General features: G+C 35.6%; 1 protein-coding gene across 7 annotated transcripts in view; it reads right to left on the bottom strand.

The window, feature by feature from the left end:
* LOC150075188 (poly(rC)-binding protein 3-like) overlaps positions 1 to 17,425 on the bottom strand; it is a 739,881-nt gene that overhangs the window by 440,622 nt on the left and 281,834 nt on the right. For 3 of the 7 annotated variants that reach the window (XR_016547921.1, XM_090389203.1, XM_090389202.1), the window contains exon 1: positions 8,256 to 8,659. The gene's annotated coding sequence lies outside the window, so the exon portion shown is untranslated. Of the gene's footprint in view, positions 1 to 8,255; positions 8,663 to 16,280; positions 16,346 to 17,425 lie in introns of those variants that run through there. The other 4 variants (XM_090389199.1, XM_090389200.1, XM_090389197.1 and 1 more) reach the window with 3 other exon arrangements.

Raw genomic sequence — 17,425 nt, forward strand, 5'->3', positions numbered from 1 at the left:
AGAAAAGGAAGCAAAGGCTTATACCTTAAATTGATTATCATATCGTCAATCTTTTTATATGCTCTTTACTCTGGCACCATATTAGCATCTTAGTAGATTTCTATGGAAAACAGAGCATGAAACCTGAACTTGACTTCCACGGTTAAATTTAATTTAAATTTAAATCACAGAAAGATGAAATTCCAATCTATAGTCGAAATACAGTGAGGTGTTATACGAAAAACGAAATTTGAATAACTACTAAAAACACATTACTTTCGCTAAGGTAAAATTTCAATTTTTCACACTACTTAGAAATCGTAATATGTACAGGCTATTTCTCATATGACTTTCATGTGAAAGGTTTGTGGTACATTGATCGCTGATATTGGTAAACTGGCTATTAGCAAAACTGAATGACAGATTCAGCTGCTCTAAGCCTATAGCAATGGAAAGAATTTTTTTTTTTTTTTTTTTTTTTACTATGAATGACTTGTCACAAACACTAAGGTACTTGCGATTTCAAATGACTAGTTACTTTCTCTTCGTACGCACGTGAAAAAAATGGCCTCTTTCATCACTTTACATTCCCTCCCCCCAACCTAAGGAAAAACCAAGTGCCTGTCTCTTAGGTAAGCTGTCTAGTAGTCTGGCTTTTTAATGAAAAGATCCGTTTTGAACTAAACATGCAGTTTTCTTCAGTTTTACCTCGGTGAATCTTTTCAAAATCATGGACTGTCGAAGAGCGGTGAATAATATTTTACGGCATGTCTCCAGCTGTCTGTCTTGCATGATGGCCAAAGAAAATATTTGGTGACAACCTCAACGCATAAAGAAATAAAATACGAGTGATAAAAGTAACATCAAAGTCTCTGTCATCATTTTTAGACCTTATATCTACAGCCATAAAGAGCTGGGCACAGAAAGAAATGACTTCAGAACAGTTAATAGGTGTTCCAAAGCGGCAGTGACTGCGAAAAGACTCAAAGGCGGCTCTGTTTTAACGCCCACCTTGAAAACTCTATGAAAGATGATGAATGTGCTCGAGTGAGACATGACACAGGGAATTGTTAGTGAAGTTGTTCGAGAATGGCTCATAAAGAATCAATGGATGGCATTGTATTTGGTGACTGGACAAGGCAGAGAGAATGTAGATGGCACCTTCTCCATTTAAATCAACAAGAAATTATGCTCTGTTTTGAGCTGATATATAAAATGCAACGTCATCTGGTATTCAAACTTAGAGAAAAATAAATTTTTGCATGATTATAAAATTAACTATTTGTTTACATAACGTGAACTCAAAGAAAAAAAAATCGAATGTACTGGAGGGGAGGAATCGGATTACTACGCATTTTTTGATGGGAAAAAGAAGCTAACGGTAAACTTAACGTTCACAAAACTTTAGCGAAGTTACGTGATGTCTTAGAATATACAAGATAGTATAAGGCTTGCTGTGGTGCTGGGCACATACATAGCATAAAACACGAAGAAGAGATAGAACTCGTCACCACCACAATAAAAAATAAAAATAAAAATAAAAAAAAAAAAGCAGCTCCTTGCTGGTGGTAAGGCGTAAATCAGCTGCAAAAAAAGTTATAAACTCTTCAGGCTATAGTTGTATAACTATAAGGAAAAATTTATTTACATTCTAAGACTTTCCAAGACTGATTATTAAAAAGATAATAACAAGTCAGTTAATATACGTGAAGCGTTACATTTCAAGCGTATTAGCTTATTCGTGATTTATAACAAAAAAAGGAGAGCAAATGCAATGACTTATATGTACGAACCAAGAATAATTTTTCTGCGCATTCGCCACATTAGCCATTCATTCCTCCAAAATTTTCAACTTCCAGCAAGTTCTGGCATTCATTTTATGTCAGGATGTATGCATTCTACTTCTTCGTTGAAGTCTGAAGACCAGCCTGTCTTGGCCATAACATAAAATTTTCTTGAGCTGTTAAAAGTGCAACGAGGTCCCTAACTTGTTACTACAATGGTTTAGCCACCAAGCTTAATCAAATTCACGTGTTTTTCAGTGGTAAGATCGTTTTCGCGATAGAAGGGAGAGTGTTGTACGCAATCGCAGGTTGGGCGAATCCTCTATTTTACACTGTGATGAAAACCCAAGGTGAAATAGGAATTTTTTCGACAAAACCGACACTGCGGTTCTTGATAAATTTACATCAAGTTTTTGACTGAGGATTTGGTTTAAAAAAAAAACAGCGAGCGGATATTGCACAGCAAAATCTGATGCCAAAACATAAATTTGGTCCATCATTTTTTGCTGATCTTTTGCAGAACTTACCACTGGCCTGACGTAGCCGAGTGGTCACGAGCACGAGTGCAGTAGCACACGCTCTTTGAGTGGACCGGGGTTCAAACCCATGACTGCTAAATACGATTAATATTTGTATTGATTGATTTATTGTAAACTCTACTGACCTGGTGGTTTGCCTGGAGTATAAACAAGAACACATTGAAAGTTAATGCTTCCAATGTGATTATTCAACGAAGCGAGAGTTAGAGTAACTAGATCACTTCGAAGAAGAAAAAAAGTTCCTGCTCAGAAAATCTAAGTAAAAACCAGCTATAAACTGCTTTTTTCCGATACGAAAGGGAATGTGCACAAGGAATTTGTCCCTGTTGATGTATGTACTTCCAGCCTCCACAGCTCATACTCAAGAATATTTGTCGCTGCTACCCTAAAACGTAGACATGTTATCAAGTGAATTTTATCGACTCAAATTTATTTATTTTTCTATTAAACATGTAAATTAATTCATAGTTTTTACATTATTTATTTTTTTCAGAATAACTTACTTTGATAGTTTGTTATGTAAGCTATTCAGAAATAAACTACCCACCCATGAATAATTTGAGCAAGCTCTGTACCAAAATTCTTCATAAATGATTGTGGTGGATCTCCATATCTCTGAAAGCATGATGGACAAACATATTTATAGGTTTTTTTTTTTTTTTCTTTCTCTTTTCACTTTCTAATCATCCTTTCATCGCCCCCTCCAAAATCTTAACAGGAGAACGTGTGATAATAGTGGTGGATCTCCTGGCTCTTTTCCTACAAGTTAAAGGGCGGTGTGCTTCGAGATACTGATGGTTTTACTGTGCATCAGCATACCGCACCAATGTATGATCTCTCTCTCTTTTAATTTTTGTGCTCAGGGAACGATTACATGTTTATGGGGGGGGGACGGAATAAGTCACTGGAAAAACCTTAATAACTCCGCCAGAGAACTACAGCTCCGATTTACTTTGGGAGTAGCTTGATATCCACAAAAGGAGGCCTAATTAATGCGACACCTGAATAAGAGTGATCAAAACCAAATTTTCATTTTAATTATCACGCCATGATAATTCGATTTTTAAAATCAGTTCTATCCGAAAGCGCATTTGAATTTTTACAAATGCACTCCAATATTTTGCGATTATGAATATTAGTTACGGATTACAGAAAACAGTGATTTGTAAATTAATGCGCATGTATTAACACATTTTAACAGAACTCGAAAAGGACAATACAATGAACAAGATGGTGAGTTCGTCAACTAGCTGCATGATGATTTTGTATACCAAAAAGAAAGCAGAGTAACATTTCGCCTGTTATATTTGTCTAATTGCTATTAAGGAACTTGTTTTACGGTTTAAGAGTAGAATTTTGTTTACATATACTTTGAAAAATGTTACTTACGGCAAGCATAAACGTTATAACGAAGACGATAAATATTGAACTAGCATCATAAGAAGTGCTATTTTGCGAAATCTGAATGGGAACTACGAGGGGGTATCAAAAAGTTCGTACCCTGACCTAGATAAAACATCAGTAGGAAGATGCCGTTTTTAATATACGTTGCCTACATATTTTGAATAACTAACATTTGAAATTTTATTCCCACAGGTGATCGTACACCAGAGGTGGAACCCGGAATCTGAGGAAGGACGCTATGGTCGACAAAGTGGAGTATCGAGCAGTGATCAGTTCCTGCATTTGCAGGGTAAGAAACCTCAGGAAATTGACAAAGAAATGAAAGCTGTGTATGGGCAGAATTGTCCATCCTATGACACTGTAAAAAAGTGGAAACGGGAGTCCCAGTGCGGTCGTATAAGTGTCTTTGACGATCCATGAGAAGGAAGGCCATCAACATCCGCAGACAATGAGACGGTTACAAAAGGTGAGCAGCTGGTGCTGAGTGACAGACGTGTGACAATTCATTTCATCGTAAATGCAATGGGAATTAGTTGTGGGTCTGCCCACAGCATTTTACATGACCATCTGCACATGTCTAAGGTCTCTCGCATGATGGGTTCCAAGATTTCCGACGCCTTTGCAGAAGCAATGTCGAATGCAATGTTCTCTCCAACTGTTGGATTTGTGTAATGCGGACGATGAGAACTTTTCTGACAGGTTGGTAACAAATGACGAATTCTGGGTGTACCAGTATGATCCGGGGACTAAAGACATGGCAAAGCAGTGAAAGCACATCTCCTCCCCACCTCCCAAAATGGCAAAGATGACTCCATCTGAGAAGAAGGTGATGTTGTACGTGTTTTGGGACAGAGAAGGGATTATCCTGACAGATTACCTATCTCGCGGTTCCACACTTACCGGAGAATACTACAGAAATCTTTTGAAAAAGTTACGCGATGCTTTGAAGATGAAAAGGCGTGGAATGTTAATCAAAGGTGTCCGTCTTCTGTCAGACAATGCATCGGCTCACACAGCCGTTACCACCCCGAACTTTATTGCCAGTGCGGCTTCGAACTACTGCAAAACCCACCCTATTTGCCTGACCTAACACCGTCAGACTTTTTCTTGTTCGAGAAATGAAGAAAACATTGCGTGGACGCCGCTTTAATTAGTCTCAGGAAGTCAACAATGAAGTGGAATCGTGGTTTCAGGCAAAAAGTGCGGACTTCTATGATCAAGGCATTAAACAACTGATCCCTAGATGGGAGAAATGTGTTACTATACATGGAGAGTACACAGAAAAGGATTAAAGTTCCTGTGAAGTTTCACTTTTCTAGGACTATGATTTCTAGGTAAGGACACGAACTTTTTGATACCCCCTCGTATTTTATTTATTGCGAAGCTGTGGGTGAATTTTCACAATTTCATACTTGTATCAGCAGGACTTATCTTAAAATGTTTTGAAAAAAGTTACGTCGTTATCCTGCCCCATTTTCTCCTATTTATAATATTTTATTCCAAGGTTAACTATGTATTCCTATTACGCATTTTAAAAGATAAAAGTTAACGCTTTAGCACACTATTACATTGAAATTCATCCATTTAGTTCTTTGGATCAGTTTGTATAAAAATATGCAAATAAATGTGAATTTACTTGAATAACTACAGTAATCATGACAAATACCTAGAGGACGACAATATTCTTCTGCAACATTTCCAGAATTTCTGAAGTGATAAAATACATATAAAAGTAATGTTAATACATCTTGTTGTTTCACTTTTCAATGAATATACCCAAAGTTGTAGGATACTTACAGTATATCAGGTCACTGAATCGCTTTGTCATGTTTGGTAATTAGAGATTGGAGATTTTTATCCAATCAAGGACGCCCGAGATATTTCAAAGTTACAAATTTTCTCTGATAAACGCAATGTTAGGGTTGTCTAAAAAGTTTTAATTCGGCACTACTTTATTCTGGCTACGCTTTCACAGAAACGAGGACAAGGAATGGAGGGACTTGACACACAAAAGATTTATTGTTTGTTCATCATTACGCTCTTCCGAAGCGAAGTAGGATAACGCCATTTATCTTTTGCTAAGTGTGCAGTGTGGTGGTAGTGGTGGAGAGCTCGAACATCAGTCACAGCTCTTAATCCATCAGTCTCATTTCTCACAAGAAGTCGATTTAGATTCTAAACATGGCCCTCCATCCCAATGTTACGAATATGCTATCCGTAAACTAATGCATTTCACTTGATAGAGAAGAATGTTACGTGGCCGCTGTATGAAAGACCAGACAAGACGTGTCAAGATCGGCTGGTTGTGCATGACTGCGTATACATTTCGTTTCGCTTCTCGTTGGATAAGATAACTTTTTCTATTCTAAGAATATGCGTTTTCGAAATAAAAACAAGATTCCCAAATTTTCTGTATCCTTAAAGTTCCAGGTCTTGATGCTGCATTGGCTGATAATTATACAAAGATAATCACTGAAAGGCTTTGTACGTAAAGAATATTTGCAGAGGTTCAGCAGCTCAAATGTAACCACTTTGACTGCGCTTTTAACTCAGTTTAGGATAAACGTTTATACTGTAGCATTATTGTAGCGTTCATTGTAGCATTAATAATGCTGATGTGATTAAAGCAAATCTTGTAATCATAATTACGTTACGTTCTCTTTATCATGAACATTTTATGATATGGTTTTAACCAAGTACAATATGCTTGGTTTAAACAATAATCAGCCATGCTATAGTAGTAAGCGAAATTTAGAAAAAGAATCCCCACATTTTAATCAAAAGGAAAGAATCGCAAAGTACTCACCTAAAATAAGTGGACAATCTTGAATTGGAAACCGCAACTCTACAAAATATAGCGTGCATTCCTCTCATAAAACAAGCAGAAAGACTACACAGCCTTTGAGACTAAACTACTTAGTACAAAAGGTTGCGAATCGAGAAGACAGAACAAAAGGGAACAGAAGGTAATAATAATAATAATAATAAAAAACATACTGCATCGCCTTAGTGTAATACTATCAAACACAAATGCATTTCAAAAGTTCTTTCATTAGAACACCAATGCAGAAAATATTTATTGAGTGATCTCCGAGAATAAAACTTTATCCTTTATAGTATATTGACAAAGTGTATTCAAACGTTATAAGCATTATTAGTATATAAACACATATTCATAAAAACGTAGCGAACTTATAACGGTCATTAAAGGTCCGTGACATTTGTACGTGAAAAGTAAAATTAAGATTACATCAGGAATGCACTGTAGGGAAATTATCAGAAGATGAAAATGGGAAAAATAAATAAAATAAAATTCAGTATTAAGAATAAAGATAATTATACCACGATAACACGTGTTACATTTATGTCCCTTTTTTATATAATTCATTAACTGTGAATAACCACTCACCACCACCACCCCCCCCCCTTCAAGGGAAAAAAAAAATCAGTGCATTTGGAAATAGAAATATCAACAAACAAATATCCTTAGGGAAACACTAAACAAATCACTGACGACATACGTCATAATGCGTAAGAGATATGGGGAATAACCATTAAAATTTTCCCGATATTTCCTCAGTACTATCACGTGCCTCGTAATGTGCTGGGACATCGTTGCTATGACTGTTCGGAGTTACTTTTAATAGATTTTCCGTAAATGACACCAATAATGAAAACGGAAATAATTAAACTCCCATTGTTCCCAGTCCTTTCTCTTCAAAGACAATTTGCAAAATAAAATGAAAATGACGGAACAGACTAGGATAAGAGAGTCTTCGCTATTAACATTCCAATCAGCTTACGAACGACTTTTTTGGGCTTCTTAAGTAACTTTCTAGAGTCTGAAAACAGGATGATGCGTTATCCTTCTGTCAGATATTTCAGTATAGTGAAGCTTAATTACGGATGGAGAGATTCGTCCCTCCAACGTGGTCTAGGACATTGTGACCGATTTCCAGTAATGGTGTCTTTCTATCCCTGAGCCACATACCATCTTAGTTATGTTACTGTAAAATACAACTTATATCACAAACAATCGAAAAGATGAGGGAAAGTTATGCAGCAATTAAAAATTCTACTTCTAAGACACAATATTAATTTAGTATGGAAGAAATGACACAAAAAATGAGCACGATGGCAAGCAATCAGACTACTAATCAAAACAAATTGAAAGCGATAGATAGAGGAACTGTGTATAAAATCAAAAGTAGAAAAAAATATAATGAAAACAAATCCCAAACGTGAAGAGAAAAAAAGAAAGGGGGAGGAGGAGAATTAGTGCAAACATGGAATTGGGAATGCAAATACAAGCGCAGAAATCGAAAACTTAACATTTGACGCATCTCTCATCCGCCATCATCTTTTATGAAATCTGCCATTAAGATACTACTTTATAAGAGTATCGAATTAAAAATGAAAAAGACAAGGATGGAAAATGAATAGCTGACTAATAATCGGAATCCAGAAATGCTAGTTATTAAGGTATATCGTGTCATTTTAATCTTACACCGAATAAAAAAAAAATCGCATAAACAATAACTCGTATTACCTGGATATTAGCTCATCCAATGCAGGTGCTAAAAAACGCCACTTCCGGTTATCCCCCTTCTATGAGCGATCGAACGGAACTTCCGATACACACACACACACGCACAACCAAAGGTAGAAAATCCTTCCTCCGTCACTCAAATTATGGTCGGCGTCCACAGAAATCCAAACGTCAGTCAAGGTATGGCACGCACTGTCTGCGTACACATTGATTGCGTAACAGAACAGAAGAGAAAGGCAGAGTGAGGCTACGAAGAGAGACAGACAGAGAGAGGGAAAGACAGAGAAAGAGAGAGAGATGCCGAATAGCTAGTACAGGGTGAGTCTCCGTATAGGCCGACACACCGAAATGGTGCTGCGTGTCACTCAAGCTAGTTGAATCGGCTCTGGTTGATAACGTCTCTCTTTCTCTCTCTCTCTCGCGCGCACAACGGAACTAGCTGCAGAGTGGCAAATAGGAGGCGCCACCTGCCAATTGGGAGGGAAGACAAAGGAAAAACGGCACCTGATACATATGAGCAGTACCTTATCTTAACTGTAGTGTCGGTGATTTTGGTGACATGGCCTAGAGCTCGGGTCCCCAAATGATTTCTAATTACATTTACGGAACGGTAGACATCGATGCACATTCATCACCCTCTTCCAATTAGTGCTCTACAGGGAGCGTAGAATATTCGAAATAAATTTAGACGCTAAGAAAAGAAAACAGTGGCATCGCTACAATTAAGATGTCAAATTAGACAATGTGCATCAACGCAAGTAATAAGAGAAAAGATACACGTGATTACAAGTGTGCAGCAATTAGAAGATAAACGCAAAGAACTTGGAAGTGAAGGAATTTTTTATTGCAATGGTGAGCGAAAAACGCATTATCTCTCTCCTGTAAAGAATACTTCACCGCCCGACACGGGAATCTAATAATCGGACAAAGCAATTTTGCGAATGTAGGAAACAAGAAGTCGGCTTCTTCGGAGCAGCGAAAGGCACCAATTTTTACCTGGCGACCCCTAATTCAATTGATCTGTTCGTCACAACCCCTTTCCTGAAATTCGCTCTCGTGATTTACTTCATTCACTTATTTTATTTTTATTATTATTTATTTTTTTTTTTTCGTTATGTAGGACGGAGAAGGAAAAAAAAAAAAAACATTTGTGTAATTCGTTTTAAAGAAATACCACTTGGAGTACAATATGCTCGTGAGTATTCTAAGCGGATTCGTTTTTTATTTTAAATTAGTTTACTCTCCTTCCTCCCCAAAAAAAAAATTCTCTTGCAATTCTTTGAAAACATTTTGTGATTCCTTTGAATGGTGAGGCGGTCAAAGGCTTCCATTTGGCGTATCATTGCCCTTGCAAACAAGGGACAAGTAAACTTCAAGAAATTTCTCGTGTGCTTCTATGAAACAAAAACGAATATTTATATTAAACATAGTTGAACTATTTTTAAACTTTTCCATTCTTCCTAAAATTCCTTTAAAGCCGACATAAGTGGGCGGCGAAATGCTACTTCATCGCCACAGACATTTTAAACTCATGCGTTGTTAGAAAATGTTTGGCACATATATAATGAGTTTGCTGTTAATTTATGTCTCTTTCTCTCTCTCTCTCTCTCTCTCTCTAAACTTTTAACTATTCAGTAAACTGAATCCTCTGACGTAACAAAAGAGAATACAGTACTAAATACCTCTAAACTAGATTTGTCAGTTCTGATAAAAGCCCCAGTATTATTTGAAGGTTGCTATTTTGGCACACAAAAAAAAAAAAAAAAAAAAAATGCAGGCACGTGGGGAAACTAATAATTCTCAAAAATGTGGCAAAAGGGTATTCAACATCGTACAAGAGCGTGTACAAAATAATAATTCGTTTTCTTTATATTTTATATGGTAACTATTCTTCTTTCTTTTATACCATTTTTTTTTACCCAGAATTACTTCCACGTTATACTCTACAAGGCTATTCTTACTATTTAAATGACTAGGGGAGAGGGAGAAGGAACGGTATAGCTAAACAGGGAAAGCAATAAGAAAACAAGATCACAATTTCTTATTTCTATCAGTACTTTCTAATGAAACTAGAAATAAACTTTCATAGTGGGAAAATGAGACATTTCCATTTTAACGAAATGAAATTTAAAATTCTATTAGAGAGCGAAACGTCATTTAGTCTCTGGTGATGCTACTTGTGTAAAATAATTAAAAAAAAACATGACAGGACATGAAATTCTCTGAGTAGTGCAAGCAGGCTGCGAAGACTGGGCATGGGTTTTTGTCAACGATATACAAGAACCTTTCCAGCAAGGACAAAGAAGCGATTATCTCATTATTATAAAGCAATGAACGCTACATCTTCAAAGCTGCAAACACGTTCGAAAACCTTACTTTGGGAAGGTCACATATGTTGGAAAGAGTGCACAGAAGGGCAACAAGATTGGCATAGGACACAAAAGGGTATTGTGAAAACTAGGTATCTGCATAGATATCTCACTGAGATGTTTAAGGCTTTAAAAGGGTTAAGTAAACTTAATGCTGATTGCACACTTATTTTTTCTCAGGGGGAAAATTCACGAGGACAGAGATTTAAATTAAAGGGCCAGCTGCAAAAGTAGATGTCCGGAAATCTGCTTTCAATAAAAGAATACTTGACTGTTGGAATAAAAGTTCCTAAAGTGAAATTTGATTAAATTTAAAGAATGTTTGGACAGATTATAAGAAGACATTACGGGCAAATGGTGATATTTTTTTTAATTTTTTTTTTTGTGGGTAATGCTGTGTTAGCCATACTAATAGTGTGCCTGAATGCATTATTTATATAAAATGTGGTATCACATTTAAACAGAATCTGGAACTTGGAATGATTTGTTTTCAAAAGCGATTTGATAATATTCGTTATCTTCTCCGGAAGTGGATAATTATTTAGGTCAGAGGACTATGATTTGTTCACCAACTGAACTCATGGTTTCAGTTATACGATGTACTTGACAATTAGATCAACACTGTACATCTCCGTTGGGTGCGTACTATGTCCATAGATGTCAATATTTTGTGAACAAACTTAACAGTTTGTTGACATATTCAACTTCAGCAAATAAAGGCGCTGCAGGCCGCAAGTGCCATTTGCAGCATACACAAAACCTTTTAATTTTGATATTCCTTTGATGTACCCAAAATAAATAAGCAATTAAAATTTTACTATTCTTATACAACATTAAAGTAATAAAGGGAAAAAAAATTAAGGCGTCCTTGGAAAAATAAATGGAAAATCGTCATATTTTTGATCACTACTGAACTATCTATTTCATTTAAGACGAATTAATAAATTTACAATATCGTTTACACTTTTTAAATTTTTTTGTCAATTCATTTATAATCAAAGTTATAGAACCCCAATCATTGATTTTTATTTTTAACCAATCTAGTGTTGTCGAACTTCGTCTCACGCTTCCCACTATTCCAAGATATTCTTTGTACTTGACATCTCCCCGCCCCTTCCTTGAACTACCGGTATAAAGGTCAAGAAACTGAAATTTGTAGCATAAGATGGAAAGAATAGAAAACTGAAAGTTTTCTGAAATATTTTCATCTATAAGAAAATGTTTAGAAAGTTTATAAAATAGTTGAAATTCAGATTTTTATATGTATCTAGATTACACATTCATCATACACACCATATAAACCACCCAACTAGTGCACATATCAAATTAAATCAAACCATACATTTCTACATTCACATAGAAAGTCAAGTTTTATATAAAAATGCGTAAAACAGTAGTTGTTTAACACACAAAAACTGCTGACTGTGATTCTCAATGTTCAATTACATTAAAATTTGAATTAAACACATTAACATTTGTCTTATTGAATTTTTTAAATTAAAATATGTATTAAAAATGCGTTGCTTGTAAAATGCATGGTTTCTTAAACCTGTACTTTACAAACAGAGAGAGAGAGAGAGAGCGAGCGAGAGGCATTAAGAATAATGCTTTTCCACTTAAGGTAAAATGGAGAAGTATTCTGCTTTGTCACTGCAGGGATGGCAATGTGTCCTTCGTCGATATTTCATCTTGCTTTGGAAAGATACACGCTTCAAGCATCTCACGCCCACTATCACAACATGCATGAAACAACGTGTCATCCCGAGTCTCGGGGGATGTGGGATATACAAAGTAGAATTACGCATGATAAATTAATACACGGATACATTTGTCATCATTATGTACGGACTTAAAATATCACGTACAGTTCTTTAAATGAATTTCGCAAACGAAAAGTGTGAACAACTAGTGTGACGAAATAAAAATCATAAAACAGTGGCCAAACTGAAACAAGACACAGAACTTTTCCGAAAACTGATAACATTTAGGTTAGAATTAATAAATCGTAATTTGTCAATAATATCCGAAAAACATTTTGAGATATTTAGATATCGGCTTAAAGGTATTACAGTACTGAATTATTTTACTCAATTACAGGAGTGCTGATATATGAAATGCACGCTCAAGTAGTGCATGCATAATACAGTTACATTTTGATTAGTACATATTTCTGCTGTTGGGGAAGTCCGAATTCGAGCCATTGACTAAGTCCTGTTATCGAGTGATGGGTTAGTGATTCTCAGACAGCCTTAATGGTGTGTTCACCAAGAACGCACCTTTAAGCATACACAATTTAAAATCATGGCTTTGGGTATATTTGCTACTATACAGCCGCTGCTGGCGGTGCACTCTAAACTACCAAATCGATATACATTATTTTCTTTCTCTCTCTCTCTCTCTCTCTCTCTCTCTCTCTCTCTCTCTCTCTTCCAAGCGGGATAATTATCGTTCTGAAAGGTTGTTTTTTTTTTTATTCGCATTATTTCTTTTTAATTTCAGTGACAGCAGAGTAGCAGAAAACAAATATACAAATTATTTAAAAAAAAAACAAGCTATCATTGTTATTCTCTTATTATAATAAATTGAATTAATACATTTATTATACAATAAAAGGAAATAAATGAAAACGAAGACGTTATTATTCAATTATTTATTACAGAAAAAAATTAAGCTGTATATGATGAAATTATTTATTACACAACCAAGCAGCAAAGCTCCATTACAGATTGTTTCCTATTATTTTTATAGAGATGTGTTCACGGCCGGTTTAATGTTTCACGAGATGAAAAAAAAGAAAAAAAAAAAAATATATATATATATGTATTTTTTTTTTTTTAAATAGAGTCTAAAGTTTCATTAAATTAATATTTTAGCTATGCTTATGTTTTTTTATTTTTTTTAATAAAAAACACATAGTGAAGAAATTAACATTACATGACTTAATTAAAATTTAACTTTTAAATCTGTGGGGAAAATATGCACTCCTTTCCGTGGTTTGTCGTGTATTAATAATATATACACGACAAACTTATTTCACAGAGCTGGAAATTCACTATACTGCCACTAAGTCAAACACACGCGGGTAAATATTGAAAAGTTTTCGGCTTAAAAAAAAAAATAATAATAATTTTAAAAAAAGTAATTAAAGCGATTGAAAAGAATGCATTAGAAATCAAATATAAAATCGGCGAGGGACTACCCAAAAAAAAAAAAAAAAAAAAAAAAAAACGAAAGGCTCTTTTTATAGAATACTGCAAAAATAACAAAATAAAAGAGACGGCATGTAGGCAGGTCCTACATACCGTCGTCTTGCCTGACACCACGTAGGACAGCCGGTAAGGCCCTCTGTATCGACTGGTAACAGTCGATACAGAAAAGCCTTATTTCGCAGATGGGTGCGAATGAACACAGCAGGTTCAGAAATTTGCCACCGGATCTGAGAGACGGATGACAGGCTGTTGTCACGCCATCTGTTAGAGAATGTCTTTCACGAACAAATAACACTACTATAGGCTAGTTTACACATCAAACGGGGGGTTAGTTACTGACAGTATATCATTTGTTTAGCTACAGTCTTTGCAAGCACTGAAGTAGGGTCGTTAGGCTTGAGTGGAGGTTTCACTCGTTTGGAAAGGTCCGAGTTTGCATCTATGCAATGAAGAGAGCTTACTGAGTCCAAACTAGGGGGAAAGGGGATCATCCTAAGTTGCTTCTGGCTGCTTTCTTCCGAAAAACACTCAAATCGGCCTTAGAACACACACTTCTCAATTTACAGAAGTTGATAACCCAGCCAATTCAATGACTGAAGTCGGGACACTTATCCAAAGCCAACAAGAACAAGATGAGTTTGAAAAAATTTTTGAGGTACAGCCAAGTGGTGGAACTAGTTTGAGGCTATGTTGCTATCGTATCTTGAGCACAATTAAAAATATACTGTAAATCTCTCTCGCATCTTAAGTTGATTATACCCCACTTACTAATTTGTTGCTAGAATTATGCAAGTTCAAGAGGTTTTCGTAATAAGCGGAACATTTCGATTAATGCGCAACTCGTCACTACGGCTTTTATCAAGGAATTTTTATAGATTCTCTCAATTTATAGCTTTTATTATAGCTTTTATATTATTTATATATTTCATCTTATTACAGATCTAATTATAAAATTTTTATAGTTTGTCTCAATAAAAAGATTGCAACTGTACAAAAAATTTTAGAACTTCACACCCTAGTGTCGAAATGCACGGTGTGAGGGAATCATCAAGTGATTATTTCGTGACCACATAGCCGTGTTGAAACTCAGGAGTTTCGCCATTGGAGTTCCCATACTGTGATTTCATTCACTACTTCGTTTTATGCACTCTTAATTTGTATTGTATGCTCTATAATATTCATTAGTTTCAAAGGGCTCTAACAGTTTTGAGTATTCCAACCACAATTGTATCTTGTTGAAGGTACAAATATTATTTTGGAAGATCAATTATTAGCGAATTTAATATGCTATACGTTATGTACATATTGTACATAGCAAATTATTTTGTACGTAATTACAAGTAATTATTTAATTAATGTACAATCACATTTTAATTTAAAATGTCTATAAAAATTAATAAAAAGACATACATACATTCACGTAAAAAAAGTGAGACAGTCTCATCTAGAAAAAAAAAGAAGCCAGACTAATTACATTTGGAAAATAAGTATGAGTTTAGACCTTACGGGATGATTTCCAAGAACACATTATAACCGCGTAACTCGAAGGATGCCTGTTTATTCATTGATTACTGAACCAACTTTCATCTCGTCTATTATTTGATGCAATTTAAACAAATTGCTTCCAAATTAATTATTATTCCCCCCACCCAACTTTAAATTTGGCCAGAGTAAAGAAGCACACAAAATCCTCAAGGCAGGGCTCAATAAAAAAAAAATAATAATAATAATAAAACTGTAAAAACTAGGCAACCTCAATCAGCAAGCATTGTCACATTTACCAAGTGCATCGTAAAAGAAAAGTAATCTTTAGGAATTCCACCAAAAAACTATTTCACCATATTGCACAACTAACATTTCTAATCTACAATTTTCCAAATTCGATAGAGGATATTTTCACAAACACATTCTTCAAGGCTGCTCCTGCACAATAATAACAGCTGCGTATTTAACTACATCTTGCGCTCGTACAGTTCAAAAGACGTTATTTCCACAAAGGGGAATTTTTTTTTCACTTGCGAAAATCCACGCCAATGAGGAAACTCATAAAATAAAATAAAAAGGAAATACAAATACTGATTTACTACAGTAAAATTTCTCCGACACCAATCTTCTCTAACTAAGTAATCCCGGAAGCGATATTCGCTTGAGTGGCTCAAAACTCCATCACTGCTCTGCTAGCGGTATCGCAGTATACTCCTCATGCCTGGCTGTACACAGAAACTTAAATAAAAGCGTCAAGCGGTTTAAAACACATACAGATCTTTGTAAACAGTACTCGTAGCATTACTATGCATGAGAACTCCTGCAAGCAAGCTCGATATTAAAAAAACTATACAAAAAAAATAATAATAAAAAAGAAAGCCCTCAGGTAATTGCACTCGAGGACTACTTAAAGAACACAGATGTACCAAGAACACCAATCCAGTACTAAAATCCTCACTTACCTTCAACTCCTTACACCCGGCTATGCGACGCTCCGGAAACCCTGGAGCAACTCCACGACAGAATTCTGAAATGAAAGAGAAGAGTGTAAGTAAACAATATTTGCCTTCAGGATATCTTAGAGCTATTCTTCTCCTGAGAAGAGGCAGCATCGCAAGGTAATAGCCCAAGGGCGAAGTAAAGCACAAGTTGAAGATGCACTCACAACCCCCATAGAGTTATTTTTGAAGTCGATTGCTAAGTCTAGACTGCAGACGCGCACTCACTTAGTATTGGTCTGTATATTAACCCTAATAGGATTCTATGCTGCTGTACGGAGTTTAAATTAATTTTTTCCCTTCGTATTGCTTCTTCGATTACTTGTATAACTACCCTTGTCGTCCAAATTTATTTATTTTTAATGTAAAGGGCATCCTTCCTTTAGCTTGCCTACGCTCTCAGGTAAATACATTATTGAAACAAAAACAAAGCACCACCACGACACTCAGTAATGCAAGCAAATTCCATTTTGAATTCAAAGACAACTGGAAGCATCCCATTAGATGCGAGTCCTTTCTTAGTCTCGTAATATAAACCAGTGATACCTTCGGGATCAGGGGACGAGGGATACAGCACGTTACGTAATGCTGATTTACAGAGCTGCCTACAGGAATGAAGCCATGCATTTATCCAGTTTATGCGCCTGCTAGAACCATGGAGAGAACCGCCGATGTTATCATTAATCACAGGGATTGCTATTATGTTGCAGGGGAAACAGAGAAGATAATTTCACCGAATAATAAGGACATGGATATTTGTAACTCCTGTATCATTATTCAACGTAAACTTAGAGCTGGCTTTAATCTTATGGTAATGAAATATACAGTACATTCATGTTTTTACTCATTGGGTATTCGCTGTTATAAACAGCCAATTGCTCCTTCTCTTTAAAGTTCGCTTAATTAAGAACAACCGTTTAAAAACGTACCGATAATACAGATCAAACGGTGTTTTAGTCTATAATTATGACATCTTTTGTTTCTTCCCCAATATTAAGAAAAGTGGAATAATGATGCCAGCGCAAGTAAGATGCCATTTCAATAGTTTATTATAAGGGGACAACAAAAAGTATAGAAGTATACTGAATACGTCGTGGTTGTTGATTATG

This window comes from Mastigoproctus giganteus, chromosome 14, assembly GCF_048544385.1.
Source record: "Mastigoproctus giganteus isolate SK-2022 chromosome 14, ASM4854438v1, whole genome shotgun sequence".
In the NCBI taxonomy this organism is placed as follows: Eukaryota; Metazoa; Arthropoda; class Arachnida; order Uropygi; family Thelyphonidae; genus Mastigoproctus; species Mastigoproctus giganteus.